We start from the raw sequence: 21,852 nt of genomic DNA, 5'->3' as shown, positions 1-21,852 counted from the left end.
AAACTTACCGTTTTGTACTTCGATGTGAGAAAGCCCTTTCGTTTTTGCGGGATCATGGAAGCCTTCAACCAGAAACACTGTACACTGAGCACCTTTCTGACAATACCGCAACAAAGATTCTAACTTACTTTTGCTTTTCCCTTTCTATTTCTTGCCTCTTTTTCAAGGGTCATGGGATCGCGATAATAGACCCAAAGGGGATATTATAACAAACCCATGTCGGACAAACAATTCAAACTTTCGATTGTTTTATTTTGTTTTTCTATTGATATCAATCACAAAATATTATCGGCTTTAGCCTGATACACTTAAGTTGCAAGATCCCCTTCCTACTCTGTGTAACTTCAAACTTCGTTTCAAGTTTATACAGCATTAACAAACGCAGTTTCAAACTATGTAAGTCATTTACTAAGTTACGTGTGAGTACTCAAATTTACGCATGGTATACGCTGTAGGTAGCATCGGCCCCGTTGGTATTTTGACGACCCAATTTCGTAGCTTAGATATTGGCTCAAATTACACTTTGCTCCCAACTGATATTTGTCCAGAGTCTGTGTGTCTAAATGATTCGAGACGCGCCTCAAACAGGAGAAACCGTTCTCACGTAAGTGGAGAACTTGGATGTGCTTCAAATTTAGTATTCGAATTTCTGTTGACATTCGATACATCTGAAGTAAAGGTAAAATAGATGTCCTTTTTTAATTTAGGTAAAGCGACATTTGATATATTAAACTGGAGACTTTCAATTAGCCAGTCTTGCAGCCTTACCACTAGTCTATCACAAACAGAATGATACTGCATGGCATGAAATATACTTTCCACGTCTAAGGCATTTTTATCCATATTTCCCATTCAAATAATTTTGTAACTTAATTTAAATGTGCCACAAATAGTTCTTAATTACTAAGCATTAGTCAGCATATTACCACAAAAAATAGCAAGTAGTGTATTTCATATTATTAATACAATAATAAATGCTTATCAATACAAAGATACGGTTTATCAGAATGATTGGAGAGAAAATTAAGCTTCTTAAGTAGCAGACCATATCGGAGTGAATAGTAAGCAATGACGCGCGGTTTTCTGAAAACAAAAGTAATTCAAAATGGATGCCGCAAACCTCATCCAATCATTCTATACATTATTTATTTTTTGTTAAGGTCGAATGGCGTAAATCTTTTTAGTCTAATGCTGAATGGCGATCAATGCTCTTGACTCGAACATGTTTTAAATGAAGACTTGTTTTTTGACACTTTTCATCGATTCCGTTACAATAAGGATAGATAGATAGGTAGATATGACAGGTTTAACACGATGGATTTAATACGATGATGCACAAAAACTGGTCAAGTGCAACTCGGTTAGGTTAGGTTAGCTAAAAAATAATAATTTAGCCCCTTTTTGGAAAAAAAATGCAACGGATGGACGGAACCAATCATATGTGAAAATGTCAACTGTCTAACTGTTACAGTTTATGAGATACAGCCTGGTGACAGATGTGAAAAATACTGGTTAAAAAGTAGTAATAACAGGATTTCTAAGTATTTTTTTTGCCACACACAGATTGTTTATAAGTTAAATGGAAAAGAAAGAAAACCTAGGTAACGGAATTAAGTTAAATTGAGGAATGATAGAATGAATAAAATTGATTGATGTATCCGAAAACTGAAGGACGATGTCAGGAAGTTAAATTATAACTAAAAAAGTTAATTACAACTGTAGTTATAATGACTCACCTTAATTATACCTGTCTAGCCCCATCTTTTATGTTTCATTGTAATTAAAACATGTTTTCCTATTGTCTTTTACGTAAAAAGCTTGTTATCAAATCGGCTTTATGTTTTGAAAATAAGGTTATTTGAGAAAATTGATTGAAAAAAAATTAACTTCTTGCTTGTGTTATAAAAATAAATGATATATTTGGTCCTCAGGTAGTACCTAGATCGTCAGAAAGCTGAAGAACTTGTGGCTAAGCTATAACTGCACAAGTTATCGATCACAGGTCAAGCATCGCTTGAATCGGTCGGTCAGTGGATAGGTAATCATCTACGTCATAACGAGTCTGTTAGGTATTTATACATCATTGACAGTCTAGTTACTAAGGGATATCGTGTTGCCCCGGATTCTGTTTTGGAGGTCAGATAGGCGGGCGCTCCTTGTAAAACACTGATCTAGCTGCATCAGTTTAGACTATAAACCCAACATACGAGTAGTTGGAAAAAGGCTAGGATGATGATGATTCAGTGAACTCTATAATAAGTGTTGAATTAGCAGCCCTATTGGTCTTAACTTATCGTTATCAAGCGAAATCAATAAACACATTCAAATGACCCAAACATTGAAAATACTCAATTTATTTCATACCACTGGAAGACGTTAAAAAAACCTTTGAATACTGACTTCAAATCACTGTAATTTGCTGGTAAAATAGTTTTGTTTATAACACAGCAGAACTGATTAAACGGTAATTTATTGTTGATTTTTCTCCACACGCAATGCCTTCGAAAGTCTTTTGTCTTCTTGGTCGAATAAACTCGGGCGAAACTAAACTCCTATTGTTGGTATAATATTATTATGGTTAGTTGTTATCACGAATTTGGAGCTTCTTGTTATATAGAATCTATTGATCCGTGAACTTGTGCGAATCATAATAGTCTGTTTTAGAAACAGAAAATACGAAAATTGTGATTACTTTTCTTTTATTCAAATTTGTCACAAAATTACTAGAATACGATCACCGCAATTTAGGAACCAGTTTAAGAAACTTTTAATATTCACAAAAAGAATACCAAGATTGTAATTGAGCAAAGGAAATCACTTAAATGTTTGTCCTATTCGGTATAGCACGCGTCTGTAATCGTCGTCTTAATAAATTAAAAAGTCCTTCAAGTTATCCAAGAATAATAAAAGATTATTTATTTTATGATTCTACTGAGAAGCACCTTTTGAAGGTTAGAATACAATGAATGAAAAATCCTATAGCAATACGGGCCACCCTTTACCGCTCCTGTGTACACTGAATATTTGGATACTTCTCATGCTTTATGAGCCTTTAAACAGTGTAAACTAACCAAGAACGTTATAGCGTGTTCGAGAATCTCATAACCTCAAAACTTATTTAAAGACATTTTTCAAGCTTTATTTAGTATTAACTTTCGCGAGTCTTATTCATGCTAAGATGATACAACAATTTACTCACGCATGTTTATCAGGATGGCTTTGCGACACCGCAGCCACGTCAGCTCATGATTAAGGACTCCGGTTGCGTCCGAAACTACACGTGAGTAAACCGTTCTATCATTTACATATGATTTTCAAAGCTTTTTCGTTTTAAAATTCAAAATAAAGTGTTATGATGTACTGTTGTTTCGCACGCTGAGCCCTGGCAGACACTTAATAACCGCAGTTACCTTCACTTTACGACTTCCGCGATGAATAAATAGTAAATATTAACACGGTTTTATAGTACCTGCGTTTAAGTCAAGAATATTTACAGAAATAATACCTTTTTTTTAACAGTAAAATTATATATTGACTGCACGGATAACCGAGTGGTTGAGGTCATCACGCCAAACCCTCTGTGCGCGACGTGTCGCGGGTTCGATCCCCGCGTAGGACTAGCATTTGTGTGACCCACAAACGCTTGTTCTGAGTCTTGTTGTCTTTGTGCATATGAATTATATGTTTGCGAAACCCACCGCGACACAAGGATTAAATTCCTTAGTGAGGGGGACGTTTTAAAAAAAAACAAAATATGGGAACGTATTCGAAAAAGTGAGAAATGATCTAAAAATATTGACTCAAAATTAACAACAATATTTGAAAATATTTGCGTCAATTATGCCCAATTTACTTTAGAATAACCTTTAGTTTATTTATAATAAGTTTGTTTAATAATAGAGGTGGATTTTGAAATTCAATTTTCAAAATCCCTATCCCGATAGAGAATCAAAAACCTCTTTAAGCTCATTTTCCTCATTTGTGACGTCATTCGTCGCTCTATTAATACGAGTCTCTCAATACCAACCCATTCAAGTATTCACCGAAATGTAATTATTCACTTCAAAAGCATTGAATCACTTTCGCATTAATGAAAAACAAGCCATAAGTTAATAAGACAGACACACTAATTGAATTCCATTAAAACAACTGACGGCTGTAATAATAGATGATTTACATATAAACTGGAGGTAATGATCGACACCGTGTCGTGTCACGGTGCCATTATAGTCCGAACTAGCCCATACTACCGTTTTCCAACAAAGCGTTAATGAGCCGGTTGAATTTATGCGAAAGGTGAATTTTTTGTTGTGTTATCTAAATGGAAAAGGAAGTTTGTAATGGAATGTTTGGTGTAATTGTCCTTGACATATTTCGCTGTTATTGCTTTTGTCACACATGAGGGTTTTGTTATGTTTTTTAACTAAAGGATTGTTAGGCAGACTTACTCGTCGATATATCCTGTGGTGTAAATTCGATTGACAAAATCACTTTTCTTCGGAATGCGTAAACCAAGAAACTATTTAACAGTTGTGTTAAATAAATTTAATATCTAAACAGGTTACTTACCAACACCAATCTTCTTCTTCTAATATATAAATTTCCCGTGTCACGATGTTAGTTACCGTACTCCTCCGAAAGGACTTAACCGATTTTTACCAAATTCTATATGCGTATTCAGTAGGTCTGAGAATCGACTAACATCTATTTTTCATACCCCTAAGTGAAAAAAAATATTTTATTTTTTTTACGAAATTGTTTGTTTTTTTTTTATAATGTGGCATTAAAAATACATACAACTAGAAAAAACAGTCAATAAAAGTATAGGCTCAAACGAAGCTTTCTGATACAGTAGTTACTGAGATTATCCTTTACAAGTTTTTTTTTCTTTAAAGAAGAATAAGAAATACTTTGTACTATGCAAAACAATCTAAAAACCAATCTTTTTCGACCAATACGTATTTTCTTCTAATCTAATTTCAAACATTGGGTCTTGAGTAACAAATGTTATAAACACTAAAGGGGAAGGTGAATACTTTCTCGAACATAACATCTTACTTAAATCCAAGTACAGCGATATCAACGCAATAAATACTCGCGATCGATTACTTGAAGCTAAAACGAGTCCATTTCTCACAAGTTCAATTCGGTCGAAACACAATTGGGTGTCGAACCCCTCAAAAAGGTCCCTTTAATATTGATTACCACAAGGCCTGCATATATAAAATTCTTTCATTCGATTTAATGCTATATTTTGTTAGGGCTACCAAATTGGTAACATTTTGACTGCAACGAAACCTTATTTGATTATTTTTCTTCTGAAATGATTATTATTAAACGTACTCCGTTTAGGTTATAGTATTTATGATCAGCAATATTTAATCCAAATCTTTTAAAATCTCTTTTTTGGCCAGTTGGAAACCTTTCCATATGATAACACTAAGCTATTATAAATAAGCTTCAGTTCAAAGAGAAGAAAAAAAACACTATTTCCAAAAAAACATTAAAATATACATAAGTTACAAACATTCACAAAGACCCGCGAAACCAAACAATTCACCACAAAATCAAACCGACAATTCGAAAGAATTCCACAAATACCGCAACCCTGTCCAAAATGACCAGGATTACAATATTAAGTTCATTATCCCATTCCATTTCGGCATCCCTGAGTTTTCCCCATTTGAGACCTCTACCTGATGCTAAATGTACCAAACTGGGAAAGTACGGAGAGCTAGGATCCATTACTTTTAGTGAAGTTTTAGACCCATTGACAGGTATTGGTTGCCTTTATACCGTGGAGAATTGAGATCGATGAATAGCTGTGAACTTATTGCGGTTGGCTTTAACTATTAAGGACAATTCAAGAAGTCGAAATTTATGTTTAATATGTCGTGGGGTTCTTACAGTTCTTTGCATGTGGTGAAGGGTCCCAACTTAGGCGAAGTACCAATATGAATCTTTCCATTTTCAACTCTCTTATTATTCTAAGACAGCACTGATGAAACTGTGATTTGGAACATCGTGAGGAAACCTGGATTCCAAAAATTGGAGTCTGAAACCCGTAGTCAGCTTGAGTGGTGAACTCACGTTCCTTATACTGGTAGAGGCCTCTGTGCCCAGAAGTGGCATAAAGGCTGCTTTTCATAAGTTTAAAAACTGATCGGTAGATGAAGAGTGATTTAAAGAGAACGACAAAATTTTTTTTTCATCATCATCAGTTCATCTCTAATAATGAGCACAATTAACATTGTCACAACGAAATTCAGGAAAATGATCATTACGCATAATATTATTATGCGTAAATGTTTTGCATAAATACTGCTGGCATAACAATGACCTATTTTATGCCGGCAATTTTTCCAACCCTTCTTTTCAAATATTCAGGAAAAAGACGTGACTAATTATGTATTCTTTCAAAACACCTTTTCGACGTATTCGAATCAGTATGTAAAAGTATCCTAATAAATAAATGACCGTATCTTGTTGATAGGTAACAATAAAATTGAGGGTTATGAGTTGCCATGAAGAGGCCCGTGTTTTTTTAAGCTTAGTGTTACTTATTTAATTTAATTTGAAAACATCAAGGTTCTGCAGGGTAAATAAACATAACTAAAAAGAAATCCTTGTGCTGTTAGGTTTTAAATATAAAGTCAAATACATAAAAACATTCAGATTCAGAACAAACTTTCGTGGATCACACAAAATTGTTGTCCTATGAGGATCAAATTTACACATCGGGTGAAAACAACTTCACCTCAACTTTCGCTACCATATCAGTTCATGTAATAAAATCATGAACTGCGAAGTGACCAAGACAACTAAGTTACCTAAGCGAATAAGAAGATTTCTTTATAAACTCGAATCTATAACTTAGTTAAGCAGTAATACACGAACGGTAACCACACTTTAATTGGCCCCACATTTTTAACGTTAACGCACACTGACATACAGTCTACAATAACGTACAGCTTGATTAATGCACACGTGTGCGTAAGGTTGTTGGGGGGGGGGACCAGGTAGACAGTCGTAGTGAAGTATGATATTCAGTTGAATCCGGTGTGGCTAGAAGCAACACTAAGTCAACTTAGCAGAAAATACAAATAATTTTAATCAATGAGCACCATTAGAGGTAAAAACTTGAACGAATTTTTTTTTGCTAAATTCCTGAATTTGAATATTCTCATCCTTAATCTCCTATTTCCTGAAAAACTTTAATGTTCAAGTACGTTTGATGATTCGGTTTATGTTTCTTTATACGTACAATTCCAAGACTAAAATAAACATAAGCAAAACGAAAATATTACACACTTATTTATCTTTTATCTCGGCACACCATAATCTTATGGAGGATACAAGTTAGTAGGTCCTTAGGACCATGTGTCACGAATAACTAAAATATTAAAGTGGTCTGCCGCATTGCGGGGCAATCCAAGGTTAAGTTGGACAATATACACGTGGTGCAAACAACCAGGTCACGGAAAAATGCTGAAGAGTAACGCTTGGAGATCAGAGAGCAGAGTTTTTGGACCAAATTTAATAGACGTACTTATTTTATGTAAAGAAATTCGATCAGTTTTCAAAAGGAGGTTTGATATCATGGTTTTTATAATGTCGTACGGAAAGGGTAAAAACGGAACTATGTTGCTAAAGTTTCTTAATCCATTTGTCTAGAATTTTGCCAGGTCATCCGTCCGTTTGTAACCAATCTGTATGTAAAAAGAACCGTGATAGTTTAACTACTTAATTCAAATTTTCTGGAATTATGTATTTGTTTTGACGCTATGACAACAAAAATATTATAAGCAATCGTTGTCAGGATTTAAGCAAAAAAGAAGGATAACATTTTGTTTTTGCAAATTTTGCTGTTATTTATCCTATTAATATTCCACAGTTTATTGAATCTGACTCGCACTTTGCCAATATTTTTCGATCGCTGTTTCAGAAACCAGCTGAGCAATCTAACTTACTAAACGATTATGACATCAGGGCGTCACAGTATATTTGAGCTATGATTGATGTGATTTCCGACGACGAATTCGCTGATCTTTTCGCAAGTTAGGCAATAACCTGCCTAAGTTAGTCTACAAATAAACGTTTGAAGTGAAATGTAGAGATATGTATATTTCGACTTTATTTGGTTCTACTTTCGCAGGTCTGTTGGATGAAATTAATCAAAGAAATAAATACCTACAGACCCTTGTACACTTCTTCCTAAAAATAAAAAAAACGTAATATCAAGTAAAGTCTGCGTATATAATATACACTTACTGTCCCAGCAAATTAGTAAGTAGAATAAAAAGAAAAATAGGGCTATGAAAAACAGATGTCCTTCCCAATATGGACAAAAAAAAACATGAAAATTATGTTTCGGAATAGGTCAATTGCGAAAATCGAGAAACGAAAAGCTTAGAAGTACACGTTACAAAAAAAGAAACAAAAAACGAAAAATTTTATAAACCCTATCATCTAAAACGATTTATATCTTCGTATGATGTTAAGGAATACGTGCTAGTGTCGTTATCCATTAGCTTCGTCTAATCCTTTCGAAATCGTCCGACTAACACGACTGATGCGGGTCGCACGACCGATGAATGCATCCACGTTGCACGTCGTACTGTCGCACGTCGACTTTAGTACTTGAAGACACAATATCGTCATGAATTTACACTTTTATGTAGAAAAACTTTTGTTTTAGATTTTTTTTTATCTAATTTATTAAGGCGTAGTGAAGTGATGTGATAAGATTCAATATAAACTTCCAATCAAAATTTCCTTTGCAATAATATAATTTCGTGCAAATAAGTTAAAGAAAAACGTATTTTAAAAATGCACCAATCGCCCAGAAACTTATGACTGTACTGACTTCTACTTGGTTGTTTAACTTCAATTTTGATTTTTATCTCTACAAACCATTCATTATTTAGTGCCAGTTTTTACGAAACGGAGAAACTAGAATACAATACAAGCCAGCCTACATTAATCCAATTAATTTCTTTCAATTTTAAAGTCAAACATTAATACCATAACTCTACTGAAATCGATTGTTTGTCTCACTATATAATACAGAATTTTCATATATTAGTGATAATAAAGCTTCTGTAACATGTAATTTTGTACAAAAACAGTATTCTTGTCTAAAAAGCGACTGCAAATTCTTCATAAAACTTGCTTCAAGACAGCTATAAGCCTACGTTAGTATAACCAAAAGGCTATCAACGCGGCCCGACCGTATACAACAATGGATCGACCGAAATCCAATAGGACAACCAATTTTGAATCGCATTTAAGTTTTCGTCCGACGAAGGAATTTTATTTATCTCCACGCGACAAACCTAATGCGGTTGACATGACTCTTAATTTTAAGATAGTAAGGTCGTTTTTCGATCGTCTCAGAAGTCGTTTTGGCTGTACGCCAAACATGCATAGAGAGAAATCCGGTTTTGTCTGTATACAAGATGGGAATGATGTACTCAACTGTAAAAATGAAAAGTTGTGTGTTTGATTTGTATTGAATGAATATTTCTGTTCTGTTCCTAGTTATTTTGCTTTGCCAACTCTACAAATTACTACATCTTCATTCTGAGGGAAACATTCATCTTCTGCTGTTCTATTATTAGCCATTCTTATAATTTTTTGTAAAGCAGTTGTCTTTGACTACTGTGGACCACACTAATATATTAGAATTTAATTGCCTGAACGACGCTCAATAATTACTTATGACTGTTAAGACCAACATGACATGATAAACCTCACGAGATACAAAACATTTCAATGCATTCCAATCAACTTTAATTATTTTCCTATACATGTTTTCAATAATTTAACAATTTGAGTCTACAATAAAATTTGATACCTGTTATAACTCATGAATTGTTACAAACTGATCGGAATTCAAACTGAATTTTTGCCGTGGAAACGAATCTGGTACCCGAGGGACACAATCGACAATTTGAGCTAAATGCTACGGCAAAACTATAGTCTATTCATTAGTTAGGTCAGTACGTTCAGTAACATCAATACACAGTATAAGTATTGTTATAATATTTTGCTATTTTTTTTCTCGGGTAAAATGTCCAGAAGTCAAATAAATGCCAATCATAATTGTGGATTCATAACGACTTAATAGAACTACGGATTTTTCATCGGGATCAATTCTTTCAACATCAAAAACATTATTAGCACCACCATTTGCTTTTATTTTTAGAGTGAGTCTTTAACACCCATTATTATTCTTAAACATGCATCCTGAAAATTGAACTTGTCTAGTATTGCAAAATGAATTCTGACAGCTAATAAATGAGGTGACAAAACAACCGCATACTACCCACGCGTCACACATGAGCTTCATTTCATAACAGAGCATACTACAAAGCCCGGAGCATTCGCTCGAAATGGATTTTTAGGGTTCCGTAACATAACATCTGTGTTGGTATTTTTTGTAATTTAGAAGTACATAAAAATGATAAATGAATACAAAATTGACCCAGAAAGATTAATAAGAACGAGACATTTTCAACGCCTAACGCGTGGGTTTCCCAACAGTGGGATGCTAAGAGTTGTTTATGTATTTCAAAAACTTGTTACAACCAAATCTATACTAATATTATAAAGAAGATAGATTTGATTGTTTGTTTGACGCGAATAGGCTTCGAAACTACTGGACCGATTTGAAAAATTCTTTCACTGTTAAGAAGCTACATTATCCCCGCTGAACATAGGCAATAATTTATTTTGAAAAATATAAGGGTTCCGAAAAAAAATGCGATATTGTAACCAAAGGGGTAAAATCGGAAACCTATTTCTGCGTACGCTGCTAAAACTATTGACAATAGAACAAAATGATGTACTACAGGTTTGTAAACTACTCTTCGAGTCCTTTTTTTGTTTTTTTTTTAATCCTAACTTATATCTTCTTACCACGCGGACGAAGTCGCGGGCAACTCGTTGTAAATAAAGGGAAAGTAATATTTAAAACAATTTAATTATTGATTACATTGCGCGTTGTGGTATCCTACTGACTAGTAATAATGTACCAAATAAAACTGGCCACCAAGTAAGCCAACTACCAAATCAATTGAGTTAAAATTTTACACGTGCATCGATCGCTGGATGTACAGACTATCCCGAAAAAACAAAATACGGATTGTACGAGAACGGTACGGGTCCCCTAGAGCGCGCATTTGACTGGCACTTGGCTGATTAGTTCCAACTCATTCGATATAGTGATGTCCAGTCGGGTCGGTTACACGATGTTTTCGGTAAAAATAGTGATGTCTTTGCTCGCTGTATTCGTGACTATTTTCTAACGGTCTGCTTTGAAACTGGCGGGAGCAATGAAAGAAAAAGCATTCACCGAATATGCCATTTAATCAGTCGGTAGACCAACTTGGGTAATTACAATTTCTGTTTTCTTTTTTTCAATACGTCCTTAATATTTTTGACAATTCTGTATGGTGAAGTTATGTATAACATTACAAATTATTGAAAGCTGTTTCTAGCGAGCTTTCAATAATTTGTTTTTTAATATAATATTAATAATATAATTTTTAAGATTTTATTTACCAATTAATACGTACTCTAGAAACCGAAGAAAAATGTGAGATGTCCAAAATTTGCCTAATAACTAAAATCGATTTTAATACAGCCTTTGAATAAATATGATGAATGACAAGCAAACATGGAACGCTAGTTGTTGTGTATTGTGTCTGACGTATAACACGGGTCAAATGGGGTCCAAAAAACCGGACCCTCTGAAAGGTTTATCAAAGGTCAAGTTTAGATATTTCCGCCCTTGTATACGCATATTTAAGGGATGTATACAATATTTTTATGAAGAGGTATTGTGGCTCGCATCTTCCTAAATTTCATTTTCTGACCATTCTCATATTTGTATATTCTGATGACGAAGATAAATAAGTGTACTTGTCAATAGTCAATAATATTTATCATTATGTATTCAATTTTAAGAGCATTTAATAACTATGAGCGATTCAAAACAAAGCTACTTCAAATAAACATTATACAATTACAAATGTACATTTGTTATGAAAACGACTGCTATCAAGGGCCTCTAACACTTCCCTGGGGAACCCCATTCGATATCCAACACATTGCGTCCATAATATTAACACCAACAAATCCCAAAAAAGGGTAGGTACAATCAAAAAGCGTTAACTGAAAACGGAACGTGCATAAAGAGGCAGATTACATCGACATGGGTTGTCACACATCAGTAAGTCTGTATAATCCCTTGCTTATATGCTCAAATGCTTGCGGCGAATCTTCAATCCACGGCAGGGGATTACTTGAATGAGAATTTTGGTTGTACACAATTCATGGATTTAGACCGTAATCCGCTTGTGTTGTGTTCATTCATTGTTTAGAAATGACATAGATAATTACATAGCATTATGCAACAAAGGATAGAATGGACCCTTATACGAATTCTTGAGCTTCATTTTGAGGCTTTGTAAGGATCGTTTTATTTTAGCATAAATTGCAAATTGTGTTTTTACCGTAAACGATGGGGACCGAGTTTAAAGACATAAGAAAAAATATAGTGAAACTAAGATGAGAGGGTGAATAATGTAAATTAAAATCTTGCTTTTTACAATTCAAAAAGATATAGAAAAATCTAATTTAAATAAAAAATTGTCGGAAATATCTACAAAACAATTTTAGAACTCTAACTCATGTACTGTATCTGTTCCCTGACTAAAAGTATTCAAGATAAACCACTGCACTAGACACTAAAATAAATGCACCGAAAAGTTACTAGCTTACACGAATCCTACAAAATGTTCAAATTTATAGAAAACTAAAATAAAATACATTACTGGCCCTCGGAAGCTACGGCGTAGCCACGAGAGTGCTACGACGTAGCGTGCACGTAGCCTGTAAATCATTGGCGCGGAATACGTCCGGTACTGCGCAAATAACGCTTCTGTTATATACTAGTATTGCCTTCAGGCATTGACTGCGAAAAATGTTGGAGAAATGTGGACAAGACTGTGTAAAAATTAAATACGGTTAGTCAAACATTGAGTTTGAAAAATGAATCATCCTGTTTTTAAGGCATGGTTTATGCCATTCAACATGGCAATGTCACTTCCCTTGTGGGCACGATCCCAGCCGATAGTGATGTTGATGTTTTTTTTTGCCATATTTTAATTATTATGTATCAAGAGAGATCAAATAATTACAATACTTTGTAAATATTTTAGTTATAGTTTTATGAAAAATGAACCTTACCCGATACCATGAACAAATAAAATAATAAAAACATGAACGAAAAGCGTTGTTCTTAAGGTTAAATGATACATTTCACTTTGCCAATTCTCAGAATAATTCTTAAACATTATAATTATTATCCAAGTCATAAAACAACAAAATAGAATACCACACTTTAAACGGAACTCGTATAAGATCTAACATCTTGCGGTCTTAAGCGAAGCCTTATTTTCTTATGCCGCTTATATAATAGACACCACAATATATTTTGTGTATTCAAGGGTAGAAATTTCGGAGGCTCTAGCTTTCATTAAGTAGGGAAAAAATAATAGCTACCAGTCTGTTACCCAATATAGGCCAGTCTCTCATAAATAAGAAAGGAGCATTGATTGCACTTCTTTTCGAAGAAAATATGGTTTAAAGAGAGTTAAAGTCTTTTTAAAACGACTCGCGGCATTAATCGACTTAGTCCTTGTGTCGCGAAGGGTTACACAAACATTCAAGACTGCACGGATAGCCGAGTGGTTGAGGTCACCGCGACAAGCCCACTTTGCGCGTCATGCCACGGGTACGATCCCCGTGTAGGACAAGCATTGTTGTGATGCACGAATGCTTATTCTGAGTCTGGCTGTCTTTTGGGTGTCACGAATTTTTCAAATCGGATTGATAGTTTTAGAGGCCACGCTCTCTCACCGTTTTTGAAACACACTTTGTTACTTAGTGGTTTCTTAGGTTTACGCGAATGTGAATTGAATGAAGACATTGAAATGAAACTACTTTTACGGATTTTATCGCGGTTTAATTTTAGATTTTAGTTCCCGACGTTTCGAAACCTTTGCAGGTATCATGGTCACGGGCAGACTGAGATGGCGTTCGTCTTGACAGAAGATGTTGCTCGTTCTACCTTCATATTTTAATTAATTATTTGTGGTCCGACCTACGCAGTATGAGCTCACTGTGTCTTGATGTCTTGCAGCGCTGCTCTTGGGTTTGGCCTTGAGTTTATTTATTATTGGATCCCAAGTAGGTGATATCTTCCAGCCATCTTCTCTATTGAAATTAGGGTGTTTTTTAATCTCAATAGCCTCGCGAAACATCCTAGGTAGGAATTTGGATTCTTTAGCGAGGATCTGTGGTTGGTCAAATCTAATATAATGGCTGGAACCTTCAGCATGTTCGGCGACTGCAGACTTTGTTGAGCGGCGGTGTTGACGTCAGCTATGTGTTCTTTAACGCGGGTCCCTATGCTTCTTTTGGTGGCAAGGTGATGACAGACACCTTGCCGCTGAGCTTCAACACGTCAAGCAAGTACTGCGAGACAACAAGCTCCAAGTTCCACGGCCCCGTCACAGAGACCGAGTGAAGCCAGCCACTGTTGATCGTTTGCCTGCTGTACTACCATACGTCAGAGGAGTCACTGACAAGATTGGTTACATCCTGAAGCGAGCTTCAATTAAAACATACTTCAAGCCGCCCAAGAAGATTAGCCAGTCTTTACCATCCGTCAAGTGTCACATACCTCTACAAGATGCAGGAGTATACAAACTAGATTGTGACTGCGGCCTCTCTTACATCGGTCAAACCAAAAGAAGCATAGGGACCCGCGTTAAAGAACACATAGCTGACGTCAAACACCGCCGCTCAACAAAGTCTGCAGTCGCCGAACATGCTGAAGGTTCCAGCCATTATATTAGATTTGACCAACCACAGATCCTCGCTAAAGAATCCAAATTCCTACCTAGGATGTTTCGCGAGGCTATTGAGATTAAAAAACACCCTAATTTCAATAGAGAAGATGGCTGGAAGATATCACCTACTTGGGATCCAATAATAAATAAACTCAAGGCCAAACCCAAGAGCAGCGCTGCAAGACATCAAGACACAGTGAGCTCATACTGCGTAGGTCGGACCACAAATAATTAATTAAAATATGAAGGTAGAACGAGCAACATCTTCTGTCAAGACGAACGCCATCTCAGTCTGCCCGTGACCATGATACCTGCAAAGGTTTCGAAACGTCGGGAACTAAAATCTAAAATTAAACCGCGATAAAATCCGTAAAAGTAGTTTCATTTCAACACTTTGTTACTGCTCTGCTCCTATTGACTATGAGGACTATTAGCGTTATGCTATATGTCCTGTAGCCTCAATAGCTCGGTACCCCGCTTGGCTACTGAGATTTTTCAAATTGGACCCATAGCGTCAAACAAAGTATATGCCTTAAATGTTTTTAACTATATATATTCGAGGAAACGTTCAAGCATAAGAATCTAGTAGACTTTAACTATTAGCATACAATTTATTATGAATTTTACTTTTCTACAACGAACCACGAACTGGAGTTGAAACTCCTTTTTTTCAAAGTCTGCGAAACCAATACCGATTTAAAAACGTATTAATCCCGTTTAATAGTCTCGATGTATCAACAACATCCGTCTAAAGCGGCTTAAGTATTAAGCTTTAATCGCTTCGTAAAGCGCTTTTCACAGTAATTTTGTGGAATTACACTTTTAATCCAAAACCATTTTTCATCATTACACCATGTTTTTGACAACAGATACATATTCATTTTGATTTGTTAAGCCAATTTCACTGAAGGGCACATCAAACTGTTTGGACTCAGACATTGGGATTATGATAAACAATGAGTTTTAAAAACTCACACTAGAGGCAATTAACTGCATGGCCAAGGCCAGTGGTTGAAGTCACCACGCCAAACCTACTGTGCGCAGCGTGACACGTTTGTGCGATCCCTTAAGCCATCGAGTACCAAATAAGACTTTTTCAAGTTTTATATACTCTCTTGACTATTCTAAGACACCACTGATAAATGGCGAAGGAATCTTGGATTTCATATTGAAATCGGAAATCGCCAACACACAATGAGCAACCGTGGTGATCAATGCTCATCCAAAATATTTGACAGGTTTGATGAATATTAAGCACGTCCCAAAGAGAAACGTTAAAACTTCACGTCAATAATTGCCCTTATCTTTAAAGATCTAAATCACAAGCAAACATTTCTCTTTCAATAAACCTTTAAGATACCACCCATACTTGCAATATAACTTCAAAAGTATATCACAATCTTCCTTTCACAAAAAATCGAATGCCAAAAGTCGTTTAACGGCATCGAGATAAATACCAATTCTGCACCCCCAATATTAATGAATAAGAATATTTCCCCTCCCAAGTGATGGGAAATCTCATCAAGTGGGAGCAAGTGGGAGGGATCCCGTTGTATTCACATAAAAGCGAGATCGACAATCGTTTACCACGCGTACCGATTATGGGATCAGGGACTTACTACTACCGCTCAAAGTTATATTTTTGTAGGTGTGGGAAAGGGACGCTGCTCTATATTGTGTAGTGTTGTCACGCTTGCACAATTAGTATAATAATACTTTTAGAGATGGTGGTAGGTCCTTAGATCGTTATCGACGAGAACAACTATCATATCAGCTTTTGTCCGAATGAATGAGATGTAGAGGGCCAACGATACAATTAGACATGTTGCTAAGTGGGTTTACAGTTTGATATATCATTGACATTTTTTAATGAAAAAAACATTCGATTGGGTGTGTTGGACTCGCCAGAAAGAGTTCATTGTCTAGCTCCTGATCACGGTCCCTGAGATACAGCTGGTGGCTGGTGGATAGACGGACAGACAGACGGATGGACCGCAGACCCTCAGTAATTGGAAAAAAACAGTAAATTCTATTTTAACTCTTTTGGGTAAGGATCCTAAGAATATATTCGACGTAATGACGTGAACAATCATGACCTGATTACCAAAACTCAACACATATATCATTCCTTTATTTGAGTATGTTATTCGTAACGCCCAAAGATGTTTACCTGCTTCATCAAGCACATAACACACGTTGGAACAAACAAATAGAAAAAAAACATGTTCCATCTGGCTGTGAGCCAGTTCTGAGAGAAACTATCTCTAAGCATACTCTTATGAGTTCCGCCGACTAAAATGTCACATTATACCAGTTATATTCAACGCTTTGAATGCGGAGATAATGCAGTTTTTGGATAGAAGAATACAAAAAATCATACATATCTTTACTAATATATAACGCTGAAGAGTTTGTTTGTTCGTTTGTTTATTTGAACGCACTCATCTCAGGAACTACTAGTCCAAATTGAAAAAATATTTTTGTGTTGAGTAGACCATTCATTGAGGAAGGTTATAGGCTATATACCATCACAGCGACTAATAGGAGCGAAGATACATTGGAAAATATGGAAAAAAATAGGGCAGGTATAAATCATAACTTATATCTTCTAACCACGCGGACGAAGTCGCGGGCAACAGCTAGTTATCTATGTGGAGATAGTTATGCACGACAATGATATAGTTATTCTTAGTTTATCTTCAATATCTGTTACCGCTATAAAAACTGTGGTTGTACAACTGTTGGTACGGTCATAAAAGGGTGACCACTTTTGGCGAGGTTGTATGGGAGTCCGAGTGTCGCGAGTTCGATTAGGAATGATTGTTTTTTGGGAAACACTAACAACGACACTGTTGTAAATGTCAATCCATTACGTATAAAGGTTTTTTAACCATTTCTTTGCACTTCCTATACTTAACTAATTTAGATACAAGGGCAGATACAATACCTGAAATATTCTCTACCAGTCAACCATAGGATGATGCAGAGATAGCAAAAAGACTTTTTTCAGATTTTACCTATTATTGTAGTCGAATTAAATACTGGCAGCAGTCAGCTATTAAAATACGTACAGCCAAAATAAAACCTCCAAAACGAAACCACTTAGAAAGTCGTGACACACAAAAATACGTGTAACGAGGAAAAAATGGAGTAATGTACCGTAGAGGATATTTTCCTTTGGCACCAAAACTATAATGAAATAAAAATAGGTATAACTGAAATATTCATTAAAATCCAGTTTGTACTGACGATGCAGGTGTGAAACCCTTTGAGAACTTTTAATGAGCAGTGTGTGCGTCGGTTTCTAAAGAAAATTTATGGACAAGAACTTGTGCTTTTTGTAAACATTTGTCAGAAATATTAGAAGTTTTGGAGGAAATATTACCTTAAAACTTGTAGTAGGCATTCCAAACAAAGTTTATTGTTTCCATGAGTTATCGACGAGCCACTAGTGCCAGGCATCTTTGAGGTAGCATTTTCAGAAGCAGTATAGATAGTTTCCAGAGTTTTCAAAAATATCATATTTGTTTTTAATGGTCATTATAGTAATGGTGTGTGGCTCTGTGTTGGGTTCACCTTCAAGTTTTACAAAATATAATTGAAAGATGGTGCTGATTGATTATATCTGTTTTTAATCCTGGGTAACGATAACAGGGTAATTATTTTTCTTTACTCCCGAAACCGGTTCTGAATCAATTAGGATCCTGAATCAGGAACCAGTACTACTAAAAGAACGAATCAAAAACCTAAATCGAGTTACGATGGAGTGCTAACTGGACAGTATGCGCAGCTGCAGCAAACCTTTGCTACAAAGACATATAAACTCTGAAAGTAACATAAACGCTGGTCACAACACAATGTAATCCAATTCGGGAGATTTACCAAAGGTAGGTAGTAGTTTTTGAGGTCGTCCTAATTTAAACAGCTAAGCGTTGGAGGTGAGAACCCATGGAAGTTTCGGTGTTTGCTCTAACTTTTACAAAGCGTACCCCTAATTCATTATACGGTCGGTCAAAAGCAAGGTTTTAGTTAAAATAGTTTACCACAGCTTAGGGTCTGTGTTAAAAAACGGGTTAAAGTTTTTAGTGACACTTTGAGAGAATGTGTTTTAAAAAGTTTCTGACGGTAAAATTACATTGAAAGTAGTATTTAGACGTGGGAGCGTAACAGGTAGAATTTTTGTAATTTTATATTTTTTTAGTAGTAAACGTTGTATGTCGTTTTGAGGTTTAATGAAGGTTTTGTATGCGCAAGGTTGCTAAGTTGAGTGGCCTCTTAGTCTAGTGGTTAGTATAGGATACCGGAGATCGTAGGTTCAATTCGATCATTAGTACAGTGTCTGGGCGTAATCTTCTAATATATAAAATTCCCGTGTCACGATGTTAGTTACCGTACTCCTCCGAAACGGCTTAACCGATTTATACCAAATTTTATATGCGTATTCAGTAGGTCTGAGAATCGACTAACATCTATTTTTCATACCCCTGAGGGACAAGGGTAGCTCACTCTAAAAAAAAAAAATTTTTGGACGAAATTGTTGTTTTTTGTTTTTTTATGATGTGGCATTAAAAATAAATACAACTAGAAAAAGAAAATATTCGGCAAAACAACGTTTGCTGGGTCAGCTAGTTAATCTATAATATGAATTCATTTAGAAATACATAACTGTGTTTACCTGCAAATAGTTAACAGGATTTAAGTCAGCATTAGTTAACACGATTTGCTTAGTTAGACAAATCAACAAACGTTACTTATTATTGATGTTATTAATTATTTTTCTTTTAATTTAAAAAAAGCTGGCACTTGGCCCCCATTAATTAATGCATAATTTAATTTTTCATCAATTTTGGATCAGCAAATATTTGTTAAAGTCGTTCTTAAAAATATTTTCGTCAATTATTAACTACATTATATAAACAACTTACGTCTAAAATTAACTCACTTTAATTAGCAGGAAATATTATCAACAAATTATTCGAATTGTTGTTTGTTTGTCACTCCGTAGAATCCGAGGTTCACTAAGTTTGGCCAAACTCTAAGATTCATTTGATGTTGTCATCAAAGTGCTTCACAACCTCAAGAGCTAATGAGACTTCGGTTAATATTGACGCAATGATATTACGTTAGTTTAAATCGGGATACTTGAAATCTATACAAATGTTTACAAAGATAGAGTTTATTGGTTGCACTAAGTTCAGGACTGAAGGATCGGATCGAAAACTACTTTTGTGTTCGTTCTATTTATTTATAAAGACGGAAGCGTTAAGTAAATAAATATATATATCCTGGGACAACTCACACACTTTTCAGGGTAAGTTGGAACTCTAGCTCTGACTAGCGAGTTCGCCTAGCATATGTTTCCGAAATATCAGAACGTTATATACAGGTACCTTTAAAAACATCTATCCTTATCTAATTTAATACAAGTGAAAGAGGTACCAATAGCAAACTAAGTTTAGTTAGTTTAAAGGGCAACTGTGACACAATTTTGCGGTCAAGCGTGATTCCTGTTAAACCATTATATTTTACGAGGACCCCTCGTTTTAGATCCAGGTCACGTAGACCATCACATTCTGACATACCCGATTTTGCTGGCGAAAAATTGCCCGCATGCGTTTTGAATGTTTAGTATAGTTTACCTTGATTCGTAATGGGGTTGTTAAACGCATTTTGAACATACGATTCCTGTGAACGCACCTTCGATTAGTTTGTTGCCGTTGATGTAATTGGAATATTGTTTTAGTTGGAATATATAACTTTCTTAAACACAAGGGAATTACATTTTCGTACCGTTCGCGCGTTTATTTTTGTTTCGCCTTGTCAAATATGCTATTTGCGTCCGAACTTGCTAAATATAAGTGGACGGAAAAAAGTGGTAAATTAAATATTATGCAAGGCATCGGCTTATTGGTTTGAAAACTTCTTGGTTAACGGCAAAGAAGTTTTCTTTATCGTTTTCTATTAGTATTGTATATTTTTAAGCAAGCTAGAATACCTCTTCAACAACTTTATAATACCTGAAAATATTCCACTGCTAAACAAATGCCTAGTCCCATGCATAGAAAATATCTTAACACAAAAAAGGTTGAGCATTCTTCAAAGCGCCAGTTCTTTTCGATACAACAATAAATTTTATTCGAACAATAATGAGAAAATATCTGCTTTCGCGCAAAGAAATCGGACGAGGTAATAATGTACCTGAAAACCTGAATAACGTAACACAATGTGTACTCAAAATCTATTATCCCAAAAGAAACAAGAGAGAACTACCTTTTAAAGTAATACACATACATTTTTACAGTACGACTCGTGAGGATGATTCGTTACTAAGTGATGCACCGGTTTACTCAATCGTAATTTTACGTATCGGGTTTTTCTGACTAGTTCCGGAAACTGAAATCAGGGCTGCGCGGCGTGGTGGCGAGTTGTACTGTTTCGCGACCACGCATTAGGATCCCCAGAAAGAAACCGGAAAAACTTCTCGTGACCCCGCTACGTCAGCTTTTGTTTAAGGACTCCGGTTGGGTCCGAAACTAGTCGGGCAATCAAGATACATAACCGTGAGTGAACCGTTGCATCATTTAATTATGAATCATTATCACGGTAGTTGATATAAAAACGAATAAATTATAGATTACTATTTTTGAGATAATCATGTCACATCTTTTAAAACCGCAAAGACACTATAGTCCTTTACACAAACACTATTAAAAATATCGTTATCTTCTAAATCTTACATAGACGAGTCCTGCTCATTTAGCAACTTTTCGTTCTACTTCGCTTCTGCTCGCTCGTTTCACCCACCTCGTATTTAGCCCACGTAACAACTTAAACACTGTATTCAACCTCGTAAACTTGATAAGGTCTTAAAATAATTACTACTAGGCTTGCTGCCCAAAGTTTATATCAGCGAATATTATTAGGGCTAAGT

The sequence above is a fragment of the Trichoplusia ni genome, chromosome 13 (assembly GCF_003590095.1).
Source record: "Trichoplusia ni isolate ovarian cell line Hi5 chromosome 13, tn1, whole genome shotgun sequence".
Taxonomy (NCBI): Eukaryota; Metazoa; Arthropoda; class Insecta; order Lepidoptera; family Noctuidae; genus Trichoplusia; species Trichoplusia ni.
The sequence above is the reverse complement of the archived record's forward strand: the minus strand, read 5'-3'. Positions refer to the sequence as shown.